We start from the raw sequence: 21,291 nt of genomic DNA on the forward strand, positions 1-21,291 counted from the left end.
CTCTCCTCTATATAATAATAACATAATATAATATGGATATAATACACAGTGTGTGCTGGGATCTGTCTTATTCCTCCTCATATATCACTGTACAGACCCCTCTCCTCTATATAATAATAACATAATATGGATATAATACACAGTGTGTGCTGGGAGCTGTCTTATTCCTCTTCATATATCACTGTACAGACTCCTCCCCTCTATATAATAATAACATAACATAATATAGATATCATACATTACCAGCGAATATGTTTTCCACCACATAAAATGGCGTCTGGCGACTTTGGCCACGCCCCTTTCGCAGCGTCATCTGATATAACCTTAGTATGTGACGTAAAAACTTCCTGGTGTCTGTGACTATAACAAAATGGCCGCCGCTGATCCGATGTAAGGACAAAAATAGCAGATAATATTTTACTCTAGTAACTACGTTTAACCCAGTAAGATATATTTTACGCTGTTTACAGACGTCATTTGTATTTGCCTGCAGAGATAAAGTACAGCAGATATTCACTAACTTGTACTACAAGAAAATGGCCGCCGCTCTCCTATACTGAGGACACATAATGTAATAAAATATATAAATTTAATCGAGCATTGACTCATAGCTCTGTCTTGTACATAGTTTATTCTTCTCCTATGTAATGTATGTTATATGAGCAGTGTTCCTATTATGTATTATTATACATGGTATTTCCTACCTATAATATCATATGTCTGTATTTAGCTGTACTTCAATTTATTTTACACACCATTATATACTATATAAGAGTCACATCATTATATATTATGTACCATATACATACCTCTAAACTTTGCAGCACCTTGAAACATCACAGTGGACATGACCAGGTCACGCTGCTCCTTACTCCCCTCCCCTCCATTGTAACTGTGTTGTGGCCACGGTGCTTGTTTATTAATGGTGAATTATACATTACAGTATGATCAGAGAGTTGAGCAGCTGGCTGGTGTAACTGCTGGTGGGGTCTGGGCAACTGGAAATGGGAATCCAGCTCATGATAACAACACAGTTTTAAATTGATCACAGAAGTTAATGACATGTGTCACAGGAAAGTCACAGTTCCCAATAATAATGGATACGAGACCATATCCCATTAGAAACTCCACTTTATTTATTCCACCACCGTACTGGCTTCAAGTTGCATTGGAAAAAAAAAAAATCACTTATAAGTAAAAATAGCTCAGTTAATGCACAAGAGCTGACACTCCAGTGTTTCCCAATTTTCCCTCCTCTTCCATGAATTCCACAGAGTCCACCCTGACTTCTCCAAATCTCTGACAAATGTCCACACTGCTCTCAGTGGTCCTGGCAGTCCTCCGAGTGCATCTGATTGTCTACCTTCCCCTACAGCTCCCTCTCTCTGGGTTGACTGCTCAGTCCCAGTTGCAGTGGTTTATCTGTCCCGTTGGTGACACTTCATACCCATACAGACTGCCTATAACCAAGAGCCAGTTCCCAGGCATTGGAAGGATAAAAAGGGGTCTATTTCTGACCCATCCCATATTGCTCATGTTAATTATCATGTCTTATTGTAATGATAAGAAATTAATTGGTAATAACTTTGTAATTTATAAAAAATTGATTAGCAGGGATATTGGTTCTGATAGGAGCTTTTCCTGGTCAATAATCTACAGTACAGGTTCTTATGCACAAGTCATGGGGTTGCATAAGGAGGAATTTGAATATCCCTCTCCTGAGACATCTGTCTGTATGTATTACCCAATATTGTTTTATTAACGTTTGTTTCCAATTGTAAAGCGCTATGGAATTTGCTGGCGCTATATAAATAAATGTTGATGAGGATGATGCTGCTCCCCCCTTCTTCATTTCACTGTACTATGCTGCTCCCTTCTTAATTTCACTGTGTTATGCTGCTCCCCCCTTCTTCATTTCACTGTGTTATGCTGCTCCCCCCTTCTTTATTTTACTGTGCTATGCTGCTCCCCCTTCTTCATCTCACTGTGCTATGCTGCTCCCTTCTTCATCTCACTGTGCTATGCTGCTCCCCCCTTCTTCATCTCACTGTGCTATGCTGCTCTCCCCCTTTTTCATCTCACTGTGCTATGCTGCTCTCCCCCTTCTTCATCTAACTGTGCCATGCTGCTCCCCCCTTCTTCATCTCACTGTGTCATGCTGCTCCCCCTTTTTCATCTCACTGTGCTATGCTGCTCCCCCCTTCTTCATCTCACTGTGCTATGCTGCTCTCCCCCTTCTTCATCTCACTGTGCTATGTTGCTCCCCCCTTCTTCATCTTACTGTGCCATGCTGCTCCCCCCTTCATCTCACTATGCTATGCTGCTCTCCCCCTTCTTCATCTCACTGTGCCATGCTGCTCTCCCCTTCTTTATCTCACTGTGCCACGCTGCTTCCCTCTTCATCTCACTGTGCTATGCTGCTCCCCCCTTCTTCATCTCACTGTGCTATGCTGCTCCCCCTCTTCCTCATCTCACTGTGCTATGCTGCTCCCCCCTTCTTCATCTCACTGTGCTATGCTGCTCCCCATTCCTCATCTCACTGTGCTATGCTGCTCTCCCCTTCTTCATCTCACTGTGCTATGCTGCTCTCCCCCGTCTTCATCTCACTGTGCTATGCTGCTCCCCCTCTTCTTCATCTCACTGTGCCATGCTGCTCCCCCCTTCTTCATCTCACTGTGCTATGCTGCTCCACCCTTCCTCATCTCACTGTGCTATGCTGCTCTCCCCCTTCTTCATCTCACTGTGCTATGTTGCTCCCCCCTTCTTCATCTTACTGTGCCATGCTGCTCCCCCCTTCTTTATCTCACTATGCTATGCTGCTCTCCCCCTTCTTCATCTCACTGTGCCATGCTGCTCTCCCCTTCTTTATCTCACTGTGCCACGCTGCTTCCCTCTTCATCTCACTGTGCTATGCTGCTCCCCCCCTTCTTTATCTCACTGTGCTATGCTGCTCCCCCTCTTCCTCATCTCACTGTGCTATGCTGCTCCCCCCTTCTTCATCTCACTGTGCTATGCTGCTCCCCATTCCTCATCTCACTGTGCTATGCTGCTCTCCCCTTCTTCATCTCACTGTGCTATGCTGCTCCCCCTCTTCCTCATCTCACTGTGCTATGCTGCTCCCCCCTTCTTCATCTCACTGTGCCATGCTGCTCCCCCCTTCTTCATCTCACTGTGCTATGCTGCTCTCCCCCGTCTTCATCTCACTGTGCTATGCTGCTCCCCCTCTTCTTCATCTCACTGTGCCATGCTGCCCCCCCCCCTTCTTCATCTCACTGTGCTATGCTGCTCTCCCCTTCTTCATCTCACTGTGCTATGCTGCTCCCCCCTTCTTCATCTCACTGTGCTATGCTGCTGCCCCCGTTCTTCATCTCACTGTGCCATGCAGCTTTCCTCCCCTTGCCTCCGTTCTTTTACTTACTTATGTATTGGCTTCTTTCATCTATTTTCTTTTCTTCTGTTCTATCTTCTTGCTGGGTCCCCTTTGCGGCGCTCCTCACTGAATGTTGGGCGTGACGTGATGACGTTACGCCTGACATTCACTGCAAATGGTGGGAGGATGAAAGAGAAACGCCGGCGCAGCGAACATGTAAGTATTTGTATACTCACATGATCAGTCTTTTCTGAAGTTCCTGGAAGCATGTCTCACTCTTGTTACGACTCTGCCTGTTCTTTGTATCTAGCAGCAGTACCTCATACCACCAGAAGTACTGCTGTTTTGTTCCTGAACTCTGCTACATGCCTGAAGGAGTTAATCTCCTTGCAGGATGCCTAATTAGAACTGCACCTGTCACACTGCTTCAAATACCTGCCTCAAGCTGTGCTCTGTGCAGTTCATCCGTGTATACCTGGCAGCTGCATGTGTTCCCCCTGTTCCAGTTTGGTTCTGCTAATACTTGATCTCCCGATGTGACCTTGGCCTGTTTACCGTTTATGCTTCTCTGCTCGTGACCCTGAACTTTGCCTGAATAATAGATACTGCTTGACCTCTCGTTGCCCTAGTGTCAGAATCACTAGGTGGGTGGAATTGATGATACCTGCCAGCAGTTGGCGCTACTGAGTACTGAGGCGCGGAGTCTAACACGCCCCTGGTTTTCACCAGGAACCCCCGCAAGGAGGTATGGACTTCGCTGCAAGGGACGTGCAGGTCGCGGCCCTCAGTATCAGTCAGCTGGCAAGGTACCAATTGAGGCAGCGGTGAGAGCCCACCAGGATGCAGGATGGAAGAGTAGTCAGCAAGCCGGGTCAAAACCAGAGGAACGGATATAGCCAAATCAGAAGCAGGAGAATGGTCAGGAAGCCGGGTCAATACCAAATATCAGTCTAAGCCAGAATCGGGAACCAAGGAGAAGTCAGGAACAAGCCGGGATCAGAATCCAAATAACAGCAACACAGGAACAAACGCTGGAGGAAGGCTGAAGACCAAATACTCTGGCACTAAACATGTGTCAGAGGCTGCTTTATATACCCTAAGGTGCCTCCTGATAGGGTTAGGGAGATTTTGGCGGTAAAACATGCTGGCTGCAGACAGGTGAGCAGAGATAGCGTCCCGCTGCTAGGCAACAGGACGTGGTTGCTTGGAAGGTGCAGGCGTCCGTCTCCTGCACCAAGTGTCAGTGCGGAGACGGCGCCTGACACCTAGACCTCGGCCTGATAACCGGACTATGCAAGTTTGCTTGTGAACCTGTTCTTTGCCTGGACTCTGTTTGTTTCCCTGGACAGACTCTTGCAGTTTCTCCTGGCATTGGGTAACTCACCACTCTTATCCCTGCATTTTAACTATATTTGCATTCACTGGAACCTGTATTTCTGTGTACCTTCCTGCCACACCTGTTCCTATTTATGTTGGGAGTTATACCTGGTTATGAAAACCTGCATGTTCCTTGAACTGAATCTTTGCTTATATATTTTGCCGGAATAAAGACATTTGTATTATACTTCCATGGCCGCTTCCTGAGTTTACTAGGAATCACAACAAGTCTCTAGCAACATATAACAAAGATAAAAAAAACTATTCTCATGTAGTTTGTTTAAAATATAAACATTTTAATGGTACATAGAAAAAAAATAAACTCCTTCAAAATATGTATGTTAGGACTCCTACCAAATAGATGATAGGAATCAACATATAATATATTTTTACATCAGAATGTTCCAAATGGGGAGAAAAGAAATCTGGAAGGTGGAAGGAGTCACAAATATATAATGTTGTTTATGCATTGGCTTCCAATTGTCACTTTAACACCAGTAATACAAATATATTCACAAAAGTATTATAAACTGAACCATTCACAACACATAAAAGGACTTCTGACAGCGATACAGTTACCTAGAACAGTAGCCAACATAAAGTGCAAAGCCCATACCTTTGAAGAAGACCCAGTGTCATTGGGCAACAACAGGGCAGACGAAGCTGCTTAATGGGCAGCAGGGCAACCTATGACTGTATCGACCGAGACTATGATGGTTTTTCAGACATTAGACATGCAGAAATTAATTGAAATGGAAGATTTGTGTTCCCTGCAGGAAAAGGCGGTCTGGAAGGCGAAGGGATGTGGTCAAGAGTCCTCAGGACTCTGGAGGGATGGACAAGGTAAGCCTGTAGCTCCCCGAACATACTATCCAAGCCTGGCTGAAGCAGCACACGGTCTGACTCACCTGGGTAAAGAAGGTATGTGCAAACTGGTGAGAGCATACTGGTGTGCTCCCGGATTTTCCTCTCAGGCTGGTAAGAAAGCAATGTCATGTCTTACTTGTTTGAGGAAAAATGTTGGGAAAACTATTCCAACTGAGCCATCCCACATCCCTCCTACAGACGGACCTTTTCAGGTAATACAAATTGACTATATCCAATTACCACCGTGCAGGAATCTAAAGTATGTGTTCGTGTGTATTGATGTGTTTTCCGGTTGGGTAGAAGCATATCCGGCAGCCACTAATACTGCTGTGTTCACTGCAAAGAAAATTGTACAAGACTTTGTGTGTAGGTTCGGTATCCCTAGAATCATTGAAAGTGATAGGGGTACCCATTTTACTGGTGAGATCTTCCAAAATATGTGTAAACTCATGGGAATCGGTAGCAGACTTCACACCCCGTACCGACCACAAGCCAGTGGTAAGGTGGAGAGAGTAAATGGTACTATAAAGAACAAGCTTGGTAAGGTAATGGCTGAAACTGGGTTGGCATGGCCAGAGGCTTTGCCATTGGTCCTCCATAGCATTCGGACCACTCCTAGACCTCCTCTTAATCTGTCCCCCTTTGAGATACTGTTCGGACGACAACCTCATTTGATCGTGAGTCCACAAGATGACTTGAAGTGTAATAATGAAGTGACTATACAATATCTTATAAGAATGAGTAGACAGCTAAAGCAACAACAACAAAAACTAAAAATGCTGTCACCTGGTATGCCAGAAACGAACTGTCATGATGTTGAACCTGGAGACTATGTTATGATCCGCAATTTCTTACGTTCAGGTTGTTTAACAGACCGTTGGGAAGGCCCGTACCAAGTGCTGCTGACCAGTACTACATCACTGAAGGTTGCAGAGAGAGACACTTGGGTCCATTCCACCCACTGCAGGAGAGTCCATAATCCGGAGAAAGTGCAAGATAAAACTAAGACCGACGACATAGATCTGTCACTTGTGAGTCTGTTCCGGGAGACCTAAAGCCTGCAGTCGAGACACCTGAACCAGAGACGTTGCCCCAGAACTATCTTTCCAGCGATGGAGTGGCGGTTTTTGTTTTTCTTTTGTTCCAGGATTTTCCTTGTTTTTACTCTTTCTAGGACATTCTATTTTTGTGAAGGAGGATGGAGGACGGAGGAGAGTTCTGGTAGTGATACGGATGAGATGGAGGCAGAGGAAAAGTTATTAGGATACTCAGAGCAGCCCATTATGAAACTTGGTCCGGGGGTTATGAAAAGGTCTGCTAGCTCAGGAACTCTGAGGCAGTGTGAGGGGCTATTGTCTGATGAGTATTGTATCTGCAAGTTCTGCGACTCCCTAGTTGAAGAGAGATGCATCCAACGATGCCAGTCCCCCAGTACTCTGAATATAGGCGGGCGTCCTTTGGAGGATTATCACTCCCTGGTGGGTAAGGTGCTAAACCAGACCGAGTGTTGGGTGTGCTCTCACGTGCCGCAAGGGCAGAATAATATAGGACTAGTGCCATTCCCTCTAAACATATCTGAAGTACTCAAATTGAGGGGTGGGAGGTACAATAACACTAGGTCCCCTAGTCTGACGCTTCGACAATACTCAATAGGCAGATCTTTGCTGTGCCTAAATATATCTCATGAAAAGCGCCTGGAGAATTGGGAGGCTGACCTATCAGATCAGACAATGGCTCGCCACACTCATTTTAGAGGGAGACTCACAAGGTCACTACTAGGCAGGAATGTTGATGGAAGTCACAAATTAGGGCGTATAACCAAACATAAGAAGGTATCCATTGGAAAAGTCTCTACAGATAAATGTAAAAATGTCATTAATGCCGACACGTGTCTAGAGCAAATGGAGACACTAGGCATGGGTAGTTTTATCAAAACTGTGTGATATAATTCATGGGCATACTGTTCCCTATGTTCTCCCTGATGATGTGTATTTTGTTTGTGGAAGGAAAGCTTATTCCTGGGTGACTCTGAGTTCCAAGGGCTTGTGTTTCTTAGCTAAACTGGTTCCTGAAATCATGACTATTACTCATGAAGAAATGGTTGGTATTCACAAGACTACATCACCACCATACATACACACACAGTATGAACACCGTGGCAAGAGAAATATGATTCCTGGTGAGGAACCCATAGCTACAAAATTGATTAGTGAAACTGCTGGTTTCCAAGTTATGGTTGCTCTAGATCTCACCAGGACCGCTCGGGAAACAAACTTTAAATATATCCAAGACCTAGCTAAATTAATAGATAATATCACCGAGGTGTATGATGACACTTTCAGGTATACTGGAAGGGAGCTACAAGCGTACAAGAAGGAGTTGGTGCAACATAGACTGGTACTAAATTATCTCACCTCTATTACTGGTGGGTACTGTGTGACACTGGCCACCCAGTTCGGTGTCAAATGTTGCACGTACATCACTAATAATACGGATGACCCTAAAGAGGTTATAGACCGGAAGATGGATGAAATTTTGCAGCTGAAATGGGAATTTCGAAAGAGCCATAATTCTTTGTTATATGAGGTCGGGGAAAAGGTGGCGGGTTGGTTCTCGTGGTTAAACCCTGTGAAATGGTTCTCCGGTCTGGGGGAGTGGGTACAGGAAATGGTTGCTAGTGTAGGTAAGCTCCTTCTCCTTATACTGGGTGTCATCTTAGCAATTGGTTTAGTTGTCAAATGTGTTCCTACTGTGTTGAAGTGTGGAAAACGGTCTCATAGGAGTAACACTGAGAAAGAGACTGAAAGGGTGGTACCAGATACCGAGATCATGGTCTGTGAAGAAGTATTGTATAATCCTGAATTTGAAACGGTGATTGGGTGATAGTTTATTACACTATCAAAGGGTGGAGCTGTCGAAGTCAGCAAATTGGATAAAGTCATTTCAATTAAAGTCGAGCAAACTTGGTTGTCTTTGTCTGAAAAGATGCGTACGGTACGCTACGGCGTACAAGGGCACGCTACGGCGTGAAAGGGCGTACGCATCCACTACACGTGGCAGCAACAGTAATTGGTCTTTTACCATACATTCGCACAAACACGCATACTTATAAAATAGTACACATTAATGGTAGTTGCAACACATAGTCAGTTATGTCGAAATATAGTAGTGTTTATGTGTTATATTAAAATTACATGCATATTAGTGAAATATACGGAACAGGTTGAAGGAATCATATCATGAGTGGTATCATAATAAACCTCTTAACATTTCCTACTGTTTGGTTCACTCTGCGAAGGAATGGCTGAGTGCATACACAAGTTATGAACGATAGGGAATTATGAACTACTTAAGACTAAGGAATCTTGGCGGGAAGAGCCGAGCATACCCCCTGGAGAGGTGACCCCCTCCTTTGGATTCCTTAGGATGAACTAGCCAATGATTGACAACCCCTTGGACCTTCCTGAGACCTGGACCAATAGATGCAAGCTATACCATCTTCATTGTATTACTGTATTTCTGTGTGTGTATATAAGCAGCAGCTTCACATCTAGTGTTCAGACATCTTGTCCCCAGACTTCAGGATTGAATGACTGCACATTGGATCCAGAGCGCCTGCGATAAGTAACGGCTGTATTTATTATCAATTCGCTTGAACATATTATTCTACTATCTGCGAATAAATCTTTGTGCGTTGGAAACACAAATCGAGGTTCGACAATCGTTATTGGTTAGCGACAATACGCACATAACAAACGTTTGCCTTACTCAAACCAATTCGGAGACATCCACATTACCCTCGGTCTATCTAACTTTTAAGGACGTCTTTTCCAAGCAAAAATCAGAGATTCTTCCACCTCATCGCCCTTTGGACTGTCCAATTGATTTAATATCGGGAAAACAGATTCCTCGTGGTAGGACTTATCTCCTGTCTCTGCCAGAAACCCAGGCCATGTCTCAATATATCTCTGAAAACCTAGCCCGAGGGTTTATCAGAAAATCTTCCTCTCCGGCCGGAGCAAGGTTCTTTGTCGTCAAGAAAAAAGACGGATCTCTACACCCCTGCATTGATTATAGGCAACTAAATAAAATTACCATTAAAAATCGTTACCCTCTGCCCCTTATTATGGATATTTTTGACTGAATCAGCGGAATTGGATCTCCGAGGGTCATATAACTTAGTACGAATTCGCCAAGGGGACGAGTGGAAGACAGCGTTCAACACGCGGGACGGACATTTCGAATATCTAGTTATGCCCTTCGGGCTTAGTAACGCCCCCGCTGTCTTTCAGTCCTTTGTAAATGAGATTTTTCAAGACCTATTATATCATTCTGTAGTTGTCTATCTGGACGACATCCTGATTTTCTCCCGAGATATTTCCTCCCATCGTCTTCATGTCAAAGAATTTTTATCTCGACTACGAGCTAATCAACTCTTCTGCAAATTAGAGAAGTGTATCTTCGAAGTTGAGCAACTCCCTTTTCTAGGGTACATTGTTTCAGGATCAGGACTACGCATGGATCCTAAGAAGGTTTCCGCTATTAAAAGTTGGCCTCTTCCTCAAGGCACCAAGGCCATTCAAAGATTTGTTGGGTTCGCCAACTATTACAGACAGTTTGTTAAGGGGTTCTCCTCAATCATAGCCCCAATAACCGCTCTGACCCGGAAATCATCCAATCCCAGAGAATGGTCTACCGATGCCTTGAAGGCGTTTGATTCCCTAAAACAAGCCTTCTCGTCTGCACCAGTTCTTTCTCAACCGAATCAATTAGAACCCTTTTTTCTGGAAGTTGATGCGTCTGCAATAGGTATTGGAGCAGTGCTTTTCCAAAGATCCGAACTTGGTACTCATCTTCCCTGCGGATTTTTCTCTAAAAGATTCTTGCCGCATGAGAAAAATTATGGTATTGGCGACAAAGAGTTGCTTGCTATCAAGGCCGCTTTGGAGGAGTGGCGACATCTCTTAGAAGGGTCCTGTCATCCAGTAACAGTTTTAACTGACCATAAGAACTTGCTTTATATCAGTGAAGCTCGGTGCCTCAACTCACGCCAAGCTCGATGGGCATCATTCTTTGCACGTTTTGATATTATTTTAACTTACCATTCTGGGTCCAAGAACATCCGAGCGGACGCCTTGTCTCGATCTTTTGATAACACTGATTTCTGCGCATCTCTGAAGCCACTGCCAATCCTAACACCTACCAAAGTTATCGCCCTTACCAGAACCTCCCCCAAAACACCTCCTAGGGGTTGCTCTTTCTTGGAACCTAAGCTACGAGTCAAAGCTCTACGGTGGGCACATTCTTCCAAGCTGGCAGGACACGCCGGGGTGAAGAAAACCTACGAATTTCTTCGTCAAAAATATTGGTGGCCGGCCTTGCATGCTGACATACAGAAATTTGTGGCCTCATGAGCCACGTGTGCTCGTTGTAAAAACCCCAGATTGGCTCCACCAGGTCTTCTTCAACCACTTCCTACTCCAGATATTCCTTGGCAAAGCATATCCATGGATTTCATCACTGACCTTCCTCCCAGTAATACATGTTATCAACCCGGTTACCTACAGACTTCGGTTACCTCCCTCCCTGAAAATCCATAATGTGTTTCACGTCTCTCTTCTGAAACCACTTATACTCAATAAGTTTCATCGCTTGCCTCATTATCCAGCTCCTGTACGGACTACCAATAGTGAGGAATTTGAAGTAAGCCGCATCCTGGACTCCCGTGTCCTCCACGGACGACATCAATTCTTAGTCCATTGGAAGGGCTTCGGTCCAGAAGAGAGATCATGGGTGGCTAAAGAGGATCTTCACGCCCCATGACTATTGAAACAGTTCTTGGACCAAAGATCTATCCAACAAAGTAGAGGAGGGGGTACTGTCAGGCGCCGTCCCCGTGCTGTGTCCGTCGCACAGGAACGGACGCCTGCTACTGCCGCTGAGCGCCCAGTTGCTAGTCGGGGTCGGCGTTCACGTTCCATTGCTAGGCAACGGAACGCTCTCCAGTAAATCTGGCGGTGGTGTTCAGCTAATTAAAGGCAGCACTATTTAAGGATCACTCTGGCACTAGGAGAGTGCCAGAGTAATAGGTCCCACCTAGCTCCAGCGTTCCTGTGTCATCCTTCTTCTCTGTGAATTACCCGGCTTGCTGACCACTCTACTTCTGATATTCCTGTGTACTGAACCCGGCTTGCTGACCATTCTACTTCTGATATTCCTTTGTACTGAACCCGGGTTGTTGACTATCCTCTCCTGCGCTTCTGACCCCGGACCCGGCTACTCCTAACTACGGCTTTGGATTTTCCCTGTGGCATATCCTGATTCTCTCGTTTCTGAACCGGCCTGCTTGACACCGTTTTCATCTTACCGCTTCACTGGTTGCTCCCTCTGAGGACCGTGACCTGCGTGTCTCCCGCAGCTAAGACCATACTCTCTTGCGGGGGTTCCTGGTGAATACCTGGAACACGTTAGACTCCGCGCCTCTTTGGTGAGTAGTGCCAAAACCAGTAAGCAAATACTCAAGTTGTGACAAGAGGGTCAAGAACAGAGCCCTGCGGGAGGAAGAACCAGACATGGATACAGAGAAGGAGCGATTAGCGAGGTATGAGGCGAACCAGGCATGGACCAAAGAGGCTGAGAGAGATAAGAGTTTGCAGCAGGAGGGGGTGGTCCACGGTGTCAAAGGCTTTATCTATTGTACAGATCTCAGGCTGCCTTTTGCAATTTTCTAGCTGCGTATAGAGAATTCAAAACCCAGCATGTCTCTATTTTCTATTTTAATATCTAATGTACCACACCTAGTGTACCTAATAGCATTACTGATTTGCAGGGCCGCCAACAGGGGGGTACGGGGGGTACCAGGGCCGGACTGGGACTTCCTGTAGAGTGAGCAGGGAAGCTCTTAGTCTCACAAGATTACCAAATCTTTTGAGACTTAGAGCTCCTCGGCTTGCTCTGCAGTCTGTGTCCTATCCAGGGACTGGGAGCATCTATCTGCTCCCTCCTGCTAACCAGAGCTGGATTAACCCTTTGGGTCCTGAGGTATTTAAGACAGGGAGCTTCTATTATGTAACATGGCTATCATTTTAGACAAATGTTAGACAAATACACAGGCAATACTGTGTGCAATACTGTTAGTTGCACGCAGCTCTGCCTTCACAAGCAGTACAGTGTGAAGCGGGACATACCTCCCAACTGTCCTTGTAGTCGGACCAAATCTCATTAACGAGACAGTCACCAAAATTCGGGACTTCCCCACCAGATTCAGGACAGTTGGCAGACTGTCCTGCTTTCAACCTACCTGTCTTGTTACTTTCACCACCTCTGGCTCCTGGTGTCTTTAGTTCAGTTGCTGCTTGGAATGGATACTGGAATGTTGGGAGGCCCTTGGACTTTTGCCTTTATTTATATATCCAGTTTGCAGTACCACTGTTCCACCAAAGGGGCCATTGTGGTTCTTGGACTGCTCTCCTACCTGCCAGAGCTAAACTAGTTACTCCAGGATGCTTAGCACCTGCCCCTAGCCTATAAAAGCCTACATGTCCCAGCAGCCTTTGCCAGTTCATCTGTTGCCTTTACTGCTGCTGGGTTTTCTGTGAATGTATCCTGATTGATTTCCTGGAACCTTTGCTTGGCTCCTCGTTTTGAACCTCATCTTATAATTCAGACCCAGCTTTGTTGTGACTTTTCTTCTGCCTTCTCCCTGGTATCGTGGACCATGTGGCTTTGATCCCTGGCTTGTTTGACCCTCCTGCTTTACTGTGTATGCATTCCATTGCACCACTAGCAACATTGCACCTACACAATCCAGATCCTGTGTCTGCAGTTGTTCTGTGTCTGATACAGTCTCCTGGCTGTCTGCCTATTTGGACCTCCAGTACTCCACCCTGCAGACATTACACTTTCTCAGCTTGATGATCATCATCTGGTACATCGTGCCTCCCAATTTACCTGGAGATCTGCTACCTGACTTACCCGGTGCCTGGTGTCTCTTGAATAAATTGCAGTCCTTACACTTGTGACTCATCCAGTGCCTCGAGTCCAAGTAACCTGCAGTCCTGACATTTGTGACTCATACGGTGCCTCGAGTCCAAGTAACCTGCAGTCCTGACACTTGTGACTCATCCGGTTCAAGTCCAAGTAACCTGCAGTTCTGACACTCGTGCCTCCCGAGTAAACCAGGTATCCTGACACCTGTAGGTTCTGCAGCTTCACAGCCCTGCCTCTTTGGACTATATTACAATTGACCATCCCCTTCATCTGTGGCTTCCTAAGTAATTCTTACTATAACTGCCATACTCTGCTGACTTGTATTTGATGCCTTACCATCATCATCATTTATTTATATAGAGCCACTAATTCCGCAGCGCTGTACAGAGAACAGGTAGAGACTAGGGTCAATTTTTGATAGCAGCCAATTAACCTACCAGTATGTTTTTTTTTTGGAGTGTGGGAGGAAACCGGAGCACCCGGAGGAAACCCACACAAACACAGGGAGAACATACAAACTCTACACAGATAAGGCCATGGTCGGGAATCGAACTCATGACCCCAGTGCTGCGAAGCACAAGTGCTAACCACTAGGCCACGGTGCTGCCCATTTATTGCATCCCTAACCTGTGTAATAATAAACCACTTTGTTTCACTTACACTCTCTCAGTGGTTTTCATATTGGGAATCCTGACAGCGGGTGTTGATAACAGGCTAGTTGACGCCTTGTCGCAAAGATTCTGTGATAAATTTAGGGCCTTGGCACGCGCCCCAGCACTCAATAGTTCTCCCTGTACTGTTTCATCTGACAGATTGTCTAGCCGTCATAGGTAGCTTGGCAGAGCCGACTCTTGCCCCTACCACCCTGAGGATGTATTGGTCAGCCTGGCAGAAAAGTGTTGAGTTTAAACAGACTTTAGACTTAATGGGTGTAGATGGCACGCATTCATTTCAGATAAGGGCGGCCATGTCCGCAGCTGTAGATGGCACATCAATATAATGCATCCAACAGTCAAAAGCTTTCAAGAGGTATGTGAGGCCTTCTCTGCTATCATAATTTATGTGCTGACTTTCTGCTTTCAGGTGACACAGGGCTTTGGTCAATTGTTGCTTTTGGAAGTAAGAGCGCAAAGAGGGCCTTATTGACTGTTGGAGCCACAAGGTTTTTTATAGTTTTACCTTCGCTTGTGACTCCTGTTCTTCTCTGGTTGCTTTCTCAACCCACTTTTTTCTTTTTCCCTTAAAACATGAGTGAGAGGACATTGTTATTTAATGTGTTTCACAGTATTTTATTTTTTATTCAAGTGTATTTGTGCCCATTTTCTGTATTGTGTCTGGAAGCTACAAGAAGACTCTGCCCTTTCTAAGCATGTGTAAAATGCAAAAAAAAACCTGTATCCACCAGGTAAACCGAGAGGGATCCTGAAAATGTACCGGCTCCACCCACTGAACCTTACTTTCATACATTACCCTGCAAGATAAAATCCTTTCACATGCAAGCAAATACATAGTGCTTGAGAGAGAGCACATTCAGCAATGGATGATTAGCTTCTCTAATGCGGGGGCATGGATTGACAGCAGAAGCAAGCGGACACAGCCTTCTGGACCTATGGTGGTCTTGCTACTATATTTTAGAGTATTAGTGACTCCTTCCCCATTCCCTTCCAATAGCCTCTGAAGTCTGTGGTTGGGTTCCTCAGAGAACACAGTGGAAGATATAGCCACACAGACTAATGGCAGCCGTGATTACAAGGGACCAATGCCACATCTCTCTAGGGCCAAATATCCTTGCTATAGACTCAATGGGAGCATGATCCTGACGTCAAACCACCTGCACAGCTCCCTGGGACAATGCAAAGCATGAGTGAAGCAATCACCCGGAGAAGTGAAATTAATACTGATTAAGGCATCCGCCCCCATTTTGACACATTCTGTATTGACATGGCACTGTCAAGCTGCAATTTCAATTAGATAATGTATTATACAGCCACACTCCATATAAGTGTCTCTGCTGCCAACTTGTGACAATCAAATTTATTTTATTGTCATTTTAAAAACAAGTACTCACCTCTAACTGGAGAGTCACACTACATACTGCTTCAATGTCTCTCTCAGTTCAATGAGGCTGCTGCGCAACATATCATACGCAACCACCAAATAGAACAACTACCACCCCTGTCAAAATGGGGGGACCTTGTTCGATTGCCAATATATTTGAAAATGCAGATAGTCACATTCTACATCCTCGAAATTTTGCAATTTTAGCTGACTGCAATGAGAAATAAACAGGACCAATTGAAAAAGGGGTCTACAAGAATCACTGTAACTTCCTCCAAGCTTAGCATGTGCCACTTCATTACACCAACCCTGGATTCACCACCTTCTTCATCACAACTGGATAACTCTCTCCTTCTATACAGATAGAGGTGCCTTGCCAAGAGTCAATGGTCTCGTCAACCACCCCACCATAAAACGCAGAATTTGGTGAAATGCTTCCACACCCATCTCTCCAGGATCTTTCAAAAAGGAGCTTAAATAAGATCTCCAGGAAGCCTTCAGATTGGAAATCTTTCAATTGGCTTCCATGCTTACCACACTAAAGTAAAACTCAGGAAGACGGGGCGTGGCCTGGCAGCCATCTGAGCTGGATGGATTTTTTGGCTGCTCTCCACCTCTGGCTCTAAAATCGGCAGCCATCTGCATTTATAAATCTTTGGCGTGCCCTATCTTCGGTGCTACAGCAAGAGGAACATTACCCTTGACTGGCGGAGAGCCTTTTGGCCCAAGAAAGCCCATCTGGTGAGCGGTGGCCTGGTTGGCGGGAGCGGATACTGGGAATGTGCCCGGGAAGACCAGAGGGTTATGGCCCCCTGAGAGCTCCGTATTCAGCACATAAAGATTCGGGGAATCCCAGAACATGTTTCTAACGTGGATCTCTACTCTTTCGCTACTAATCTGTTCGAGAAGCTCTTACCCACAGCCTCTACACAGGATCTGCTTCTTGACCGTATTCACCACTTGCTAGAAACATATCTGATGCCCTTCCCAGGGATACCTTACTACGTGTCCACTTCTTCCACATCAAGGAACGTATACTACGGGCAGCAAGAGAAACGGATGCCTCAGGACCTTTAACAGGGACTCCAGCTGTTCCCGAACCTTTCCCAAGCTACAGTCGCAAGACGTTGCTCATTTCTTCCAGTAACAAAGCTTTTGAGAGAGAACACTATTCCATACAGATGGGGCTTTCCAGTAAAGCTTTTAGTCCACAGAAATAGTGTTTTGCATGTCATATCCTCAGTAGAGGAGGAAACTAAGCTCCAAGCATCCTGGAGTCTTCAGACCCAACAGCCTGACCCCAAACCCAGAGCCCATATTCCTGAGGAATGGTCTAAACAGAGAGGTTCAGCAACTCAAGGGGAGACATCTTAATATGTGAGCCTGGGTCTTACAATCTACAAGTTGCAGTTGTTTTTGGTTCTGACAGACTTCCCACTTGGTCAGCAGTCTGCAAAGCACTAAGGCCTTTGCCCTGTAACTTACAATTATTCACCTCTCGTCTCTCACCCTACCTCTGGGACATGGTCATGGAAAAATGCAAGCATGGACCTCTGCGTACCAAGTCAAGTTTTGATCCTCTGCTCTATCCAGGACTTGTGGACCATATGGGGAAAGTCTATGGCTGCTCTTATTGGTTGTTTAAATGTTTTGTGCTTTGACGTTCCTACATTTTCTCCCCTTCCCCTCCTTCTCTGTTCCTAAGCAGGTCCTCTCATCATACCAGCGGAATCCAGGGAGAGGTGGTTCGGGTACTACGGCTGGAGGGTTTGGGTGACACAACCTGGTTGATGTATGTATATATTTATCTTTCACTCAAAGATACCCTGGAGAGACACATTTCAGAGGGGAAAGGTTGGGTCAGCATATATCACACAAGTTGAAATGAGGTTACCAGCCTGCTGGGTATTGAGTCATGCAGGGTTAGGCTCTCCAGTTTCCTGGTCTCATCTTATGACATGTTGTCAAACGCTTACTATAGAGTCATACTTAGGTCAGACTAGTTTGCTGTCAGTGTAATAGTTCGATAAGGTTTTATATCTACAAGTATCTATTCATGTTCTATACTCTGGTTTATTCTAGTTTATTTGTGTTTTGGTTTTTGAGAATTTGCATGCTGGTGGTGGTGTAGAGGGGCCTTGGCCATGCACCACGCACGAAGTATTTTGCCAGTTTCTGTCCATTCCGGCAAAAGCTTTAACCTTATATATAGGGTTATTTTTGTATCCCTCCCCTAGAGGAGAGTCATAGACCCCTCACATTCCTTCCTATTTTGGTTACCTCCCCTTTTCCCATGGAACACAACATTTTTAGTGCTATGTATGTTTTTAAATGTACAATCCAAGACCCGCTTGTTCGCATCAAGCCTGTTGCCCTACACTTAAGTCATATCTGGTTCCTACCACTTTAAGATGGTTAAGTTTCTATCATTGAACGCTAAGGGCCTAAACTCCCTAACAAGCGGAGAATGGCACTAACCTCCTTTCATTAAGCCAGGGCGGATATCATGGCCCTACAGGAAACCCACTTTGCAGCTAATGCCCCCCCCAGCTCTTAGAAACCACCATTATCCTAATTGTTATACGGCTAATGGCCACCATAAAAAGGGCGGAGTGGCGATATTGCTTAATTCCAAATGTCCCTTCTAATTCTCCTTCAAAGTAGAAGATAAGAACGGTTCTTGATAGTTATTGGCCAAATGGAAGGAAACTGGGTCACCCTGGTGTCATTATATGCCCCCAATTCTAGACAGATAGCGTTTATGAAATCCACTCTGGCTCTAATCGATAGAGTTAAACGACATAGGGTAATCATAATGGGAGATTTTAACCTAGTGGTAGATCTGAGACTTGATAGATCATCTAAGCCAGGGTTGTCCAACCCGGGTCCGCATGCGGCCCAACCCGCCTGCAAATGTGGCCCAGTGGTTGTGGCAAGGGGGCAGCGCTGTTAATGAAAAAAATATCCTGCAAAAAAAAAAAAAGAAAATACTTATCTTGCGGTCACGTCAGCTGGCGCTCCGGCTCCCTCCCTGGTCTCCTCCTCCGTGTGGCGCTCGCAGTGAATGTCGGGGGTGACGTCATCACACCCGACATCCATTGCGTAGCGCAGCACCGAGGAGTCACCCACGCGAACTATCAGCAGCAGTGAAAGATTATCCAGTATCTTATTGTTGTTACTCTGAATTTGGACTTTCTGCACCATGCAATTATGAACTAGCTGTGTTCTCTGTATGTATCTAATATTAATATTAAGAGATGATTGTATTTTTAATATTTTAAACCATTTTAAATGTGCAGTGCTGAGTAGGGTGAAATTATCACCCACTGTTACCCTCATCGGAGGCTGCTCCATGAGCCATTTTTCCCGCCACCCTATCTTTAAATCTCTGTAGATTTCTATTAGTCCTCCTGATGCTACCTATATCGGTGACCATTTCAAACTGGTCAATAAAAAGATGATTCATGGGTGCAGAAAGAGAGGAAAAAAAAGTTTGGCATTTAATTCCCCGAACCCCACTAAGGGGCAGATGCAGGTAAGTTAAATTGCAGCTGGTAATGGGACTACTGCTTTAATCATGATTCTGCAACAGGTTTCCTAACTCTTACTAACTTCATTTCCAAGTAAGTTTAATATGTTAACTATGTTTTCTATGTTTTTTTGGATGATCAGCTATCATTAGTGTTAGTGTATTTTAAGTGCGGCCCAAACCAACTCGTCGTCTTCCAATGTGGCCCAGGGAAGCTAAAAGGTTGGACACCCCTGATCTAAGCCCAATACATTGCCCTATTCATGCCCTGCTCAACCCTCACTGGCCTTTGGTAGACTCCTGGCAGAATATGGCTTGCATAATGTATGGATGGTTGTTAACCCTAGCGAAAGAGACTATACTTTCTTTTCATCGGTACATAATATATATTCCCGAATCGACCTTATCCTTTCGGATAAGTGGACATTACAGAACACTCACAGTGCTAAAATCCTTCCCATGACATGGTTGGACCATGCCCCTGTAGTCTGGGCATGGAAGCTTAGCAGCTCGCCCCCTCCGTTAAGGCCATGGTGTCTACCGGCCCACATACTGTCTTCTTTGGAAGTTAAGCTGGCAATTACAGAGTCTTTTCATTCCTATACACAAACTAATGATCCTAAGGATACCTCTATCTTTACATATTGGTGTGCTCTAAAAGCGGTAGTTAGGGGGACGATAATTCAAGTGGCTGCTAGATTGTGCAGAGCAAATCTCCACCAGCAGACAGAGTTAGAATCTAAGCTTAAACTTTTGGAAACTAGGAACAAAAAAACCCTTCTAGAGCCCTGGGGGCTGAGCTGCAAAAATGACTCATGAACCGTACTTTTAATGCTTTAGCAAAACTGCGGCAAAAGTTTTATAAGGCAGGAAACAAGGCAGGGAGGCTGTTGGCAAGGAAGCTATGGGGAGTGCAGGCTCGCAAACGGATCAAGGCCATTGTGAATCTCAAAGGATCCAAATGTTCCAACCCAAAAAGGATAGCAGACATTTTTGCGTCTTTCTATGCAGGCTTATACAATTTGTGGGCTAACCCATCTTCCCACTATCCAACATATCCGACAGATATTTCCTCCTTCTTAGAGGGACATCCTCTCCCCTCCATAGACCCTCTTACTAGAGAAGTATTGAACGCCCCATGGTCCCAGGAAGAAATCAGGCAAGTGATTAAACAGCTCCCCAGGGGTAAGGTGCCAGGCTCGGATGGATACATCAACAAATTTTATAGCTCCTTTCAGACAGACTTGGTACCCGTTCTAGAGCAACTGTACAATGCCGGCGCTTACCTGGGGAGTTTCCCTCCCGAGATGTTGGAATCTCATATTATAGTAATCCCTAAACCTGGGAAAGATCCCTTCGATTGTAAGAACTATGGACCTATAGCCCTCTTAAATACAGACGTCAAGATCTTTACGAAACTTATTGCTAATAGACTGTCCTCTGTTATACCTAAACTAATACATCCGGACCAAGTGGGTTTTGTTACAGGCAGACAGGCCCCGGATAACTAGACGCGTATATTTCATCTTATAGAACAGTCCCACAAAACTAAGGAGGCTATGCTCTTACTTTCTCTAGACGCTGAAAAAGCGTTCGATAGACTCCACTGGCCCTATATGATAAAAGTTCTCGAACAATTTAGATTTAGGGGAGATATCATGAAAGCCATACTAGCCCTATGTTCTAACCCGTCTGCGAGGGTATTCAGTGATGGGTTTCTGTCCTCAAACTTCTGCATTTTTAATGGTACTCGGCAGGGCTGCCCTCTGTCCCCCCTTATCTACCTTCTAGCGATAGAGCCATTGGCGGCACGGGTGAGCTTGGAGCGGGACTGTGGAGGTGTGGTGTCAGGAGGAGTGGCACACAAATAATGCGTGTTTGCTGACGATGTTATGCTATTTGTCACAGAGTCGGAGACCTCGTTGCCAGCAATCCATAATATCCTTTCTCAATTTAGCAGGGCATCCCTTTATAAGCTTAACACTTCTAAGACAGAGGCTCTTTCAATTAATATCCCTATTGAGAGTTTGAAAGATAAATTTAATTACGCATGGAAAACTACTGAGCTATCATACCTGGGTATACAGCTTACTCCACAGCT

General features: G+C 45.2%; 1 pseudogene; it reads right to left on the reverse strand.

Moving 5' to 3' along the window:
* The window catches only part of LOC142150421 (uncharacterized), an 81,983-nt pseudogene that overhangs the window by 47,616 nt on the left and 13,076 nt on the right, over positions 1-21,291 (reverse strand).

The sequence above is a fragment of the Mixophyes fleayi genome, chromosome 4, assembly GCF_038048845.1.
Source record: "Mixophyes fleayi isolate aMixFle1 chromosome 4, aMixFle1.hap1, whole genome shotgun sequence".
Classification (NCBI taxonomy): Eukaryota; Metazoa; Chordata; class Amphibia; order Anura; family Limnodynastidae; genus Mixophyes; species Mixophyes fleayi.